The sequence below is a fragment of the Populus trichocarpa genome, chromosome 19 (assembly GCF_000002775.5).
Source record: "Populus trichocarpa isolate Nisqually-1 chromosome 19, P.trichocarpa_v4.1, whole genome shotgun sequence".
Lineage (NCBI taxonomy): Eukaryota > Viridiplantae > Streptophyta > Magnoliopsida > Malpighiales > Salicaceae > Populus > Populus trichocarpa.
Genome location: NC_037303.2, coordinates 12,002,136 through 12,006,037, shown reverse-complemented (window position 1 = coordinate 12,006,037; position 3,902 = coordinate 12,002,136). Strand labels below are relative to the sequence as shown.

At 27.6% G+C, this 3,902-nt stretch overlaps 1 long non-coding RNA gene across 1 annotated transcript; it reads right to left on the bottom strand.

Moving 5' to 3' along the window:
* Nucleotides 1–216: 216 nt before the first annotated feature.
* Nucleotides 217–3,199, bottom strand: LOC112325184 (uncharacterized). Its single transcript, XR_002979245.2, has 4 exons — nucleotides 2,973–3,199; nucleotides 2,819–2,862; nucleotides 2,578–2,674; nucleotides 217–570 (listed from the first exon to the last, which is right to left on the bottom strand). It is a non-coding gene; the product is annotated as an uncharacterized LOC112325184 (long non-coding RNA).
* Between the last annotated feature and the right edge of the window lie 703 nt (nucleotides 3,200–3,902).

Here is a 3,902-nt window from a genome sequence, read left to right as displayed (position 1 = left end):
TCCAAGGAAAGGAATCTCTGTCGTTAATAATTTGATCAGTAAGTTTATAAGTGTAGAAAGAAAATTTAATCTCATTTTTGAAAAAAAATCCATAATTTGTAAACACAAAAGGGAACAAAAAAATAGCCCTCGAAATAATATCAACCTTTTTGCTTATCCTAAGGTGTCTATTTGTTTACATTTTTTTTAGATTCGAGAAAACTTCATTTTTTGAAAAGCATACTTTGTGGGTCTAGGTGAACGAGTAAAACTCCGGCTATTCCAGGCTCTTATAAAAAATACACGTCTTGACTCGAACTCGAGATCTGCTGTGCAGATCTCAAACCTTTTGTCATCACACTATGTTTTTTGGACCTATTTGTTTACATGGTGCATGCACGCAATGATTTATGCTTGTATACATACTTAATATGTACATAATAATCAGTCTGTGAAATGAGTTATTGCTCTCCGATCAATTGCTTCAACTTTCGAGAAAGATGAAGTGATAAATTTCAAATATCATCTTCTAGACATCCTTTCAAAGAGGACATGTTGAAATGAAAGAATGGTCCCGGCTTCCTTTGACAGCTGAAAATGAGAATAGGGATTTTGTTGGAGTTGTATTAGATATTTTTTGAAATATATTTTATTTATAATATATTAAAATAATATTTTTTTAAAAATTATTTTTAACTATATCAAAATAACACGAAAATATTTAAAAAAAATCAAGTTGATGGAAAGAAAAAAAAATTAATTTTTGTTTAAATATTTTTGAAACATAAAGACAATCATGTCTTTAATCACAGTAATTTATCACCCAAATTTCCTTTCGAAGCCAAGACAAAATTTAAGGACCTCAGTGTCTTATTTGCTTTCCAAAGTTATTGAAACACAATTCTGTGATTTTGTCACTGTTTTTTTGTTAGATGCATCGGACAAAAAAAAAAACATGCGGTAGAATTAAGCCACAAAAAGAGAAGTGTTTGTTTGTGGTGTGGCTAAGAGACAAGCTAAGGTTTTCAAACTTGTGACATCTGCCACAATGTTTTCATGTTGGCTTCAAGAGGAACACTATTTTTAAAATGATCGTTCCAATATATATATATATATATATATATATATATATATATATAACTAGTTTACTGGCACGAGAGTTCCGGATTAATATCAATTTTTTTAATATGATAAAAAATATTAATGTTATAAAAAATTATTTGATATTTTTATTAAACTCGGTTTAATAGATCAATCTTAAAATCTCATGATCCAACTTTTTATATAGATCAAGTTTAAAATTAAATCATGTGAAAATTGTCCTGATGTGATCCAGTTAATTTGACCAGTTCAAAGATAACCTAACCAACCTATATAAAAAAAAATATATGAGGATGCAATTAACATAAAAATATCTTCTAGCCTAACTTCTTTTCTAGTCCATATTTAAAATTAAATTGTATGGTAGTTGTCTTGACTTGATCTAGGTAGTATTTGGCATTGCAGTCCAACCACATTTTTTAAAAACAACTTAACTTCAAATTATTTTTTATATGTTTTTAAATTATTTTGATATGATGATATAAAAAATAAATTTTAAAAAATAAAAAAATATATTATTTTGATGAATTTTCAAACATAAAGCACTTTGAAAAGTAACATCTATCATACTCCTAAACTGATACCTAATTGACTTAGTCGGTTCAAAGACAACTTGGAGAAAAATTAAGAGAAAAAAGGATGAAATTAACAAAAATTTCCCGACCCGACTTCTTACTTAGCTCAGGTTTAAAATTAAATCATGTGATAGTTGTCTTTATTAGAGAATAATATAAATTATATCTTGAGACCTCACCTAACAGCTTAAACTATTAGGTTGAATTGGTTATTTGAAATAGTATCAGAGCCTTGATGACCAAGTGATTATAAGTTCAAATCTTATCATCCTCATTTATTTGATAAAAATCAAGCACAAGGTGGTGTGAGCATATGAAAGTTTCAAACCTAAAAGGCTTTCACTTGAGTGGGTGTGTTAGAGAATAATATAAATTATATCTTGGAACTTCACCTAACAGTTTACGCTATTAGGTTGAATTGGTTTTTTGACAATCTTGATATGATTCGATCAATTTGACCAATCCAAAAACAATTTGAACAGCTATTAAAATATCTATAGGTAAAATTAAGAAAGAAGAAGAAGAAGAACAAGACAAAATTAAAAATAGAGATAAAATATAGCAAATATCTTTTGATATGATATAAAAAATATAATATAAATCCGGATAGTAAAAAAAATATAAAATAGTAAGGAATATTTTTTAAAAAATAATAAATCACAAGATTACCCTCTCCTTTCCAAAATACGTAACACATGATCTCATTCCGAAGTTATGGTGATGGATTATACTGGCCAGAAAGCAAGTTCCTTCAAATCCCCAGGTAGACTTGGAAAAGATTTATGCTAATAGTAAGCTCAGTGCCGTCAAACATAGCACAATTTGATCTCAAGGGAGTAAAGGTTCAAACACATTTGAATTCTAAAGAGAATCTCACAAGAAATGAATAACTAGCAGCGGTGGTTATATGTTAAATGAATACCTGTTCTTGAGCTTCAGCCATGTCCATCATTAATGCCAGGCAGTCTCCTTCTCTCAGCTTCTCTTCTTGGGTCCTCAATCATCACTGTCAACTTAACCTAAAATAGGATTTGAAAGAATATGATGAATTGGAAGTTGAAGCATCCTTAACGAAATTATTGAGCTGATTTGGAGTACAATATTCAGCTACAAGAACACTGAACAGTAAGTGAATTAAATTAATAATAAACAAACGAAATTACATCGCTAAAAAGCATGCCTCTGTTTTCCTGAGAAGCTCCAACACCTAATCAAAAGACACACAGATATAATTAATTGTTAAAAACATGTATATATATATATATATATAAGAAAAACAAGAAAAGAAGAAGAATAGTGAGTAGGAGGAGAAGAGACCCTTTTGGTTTCTTGAACATACTGGAGTTCTTGAGGGCTAGGAGGAGGTGCTTCGATCGACCCAAATTCAAAGAGAGAGCCCACGAACAGCAGTAATTGATCTGATCCTGATTTTATCACAAATTTCTCGTCAGATTAAACTACAGAAATTAATTTAGAAATCAAGAACTTAATTGATTTTTTAACTTGGCTCTTTTTTCCAAACTCATTTTTAATATTCAATTTCTTCCAATTTAAATCAAATTAAACCGATTTAAACCCTTTTTTTCATTTTTTTTTCTTCAATTTCTTTTATGGTTTTCAAGTTATTAGCTAATCAAATGACATATTTCAGAGAAAAAAAATGCAATAAAGATGATTTTGTTCTCTAGCTATGTCACAGGAAAACAACACATCATTAATCTAAACGAATGACATGTCATCCAATTTATTAAAAAAAAAAACATTTAGGACAGTCAACTTGTCGTATGCTTGTTTTTAGAAAAAAACAGAGAATATAAGACATGTAGGCCCATCCCTCTAGGCCCATGCATGCTTTGACTTTTTATTAAATAACGCTTAAATTTTTTAAAATTTTAGAATAAAATTCTGTTTAATAAAATTTATTGAAATGATTTTTAAATAATTATTTAATTATCTCATAGTTTCCAGATTAGAGCTTTTTTAGATTATATTAATAATTATTTTATGATTAATTATCTATTAACATTATATGCATAATTATTTAAAATAATTTGCTCGTTGATATTAAATAAGAATAAAATATATGTTTTTTTATTTTTTATTTTAGATTTTTCATATAATTTTTTAGATTTATTATTATTATATTATTAATATAGGTGCATAAAAATGATTGATTCTATTAAAACTTTCTTCCATGATCATAATAAGTTTTTATTTATAAAACAATGTTTCTATTAAAAAATATAT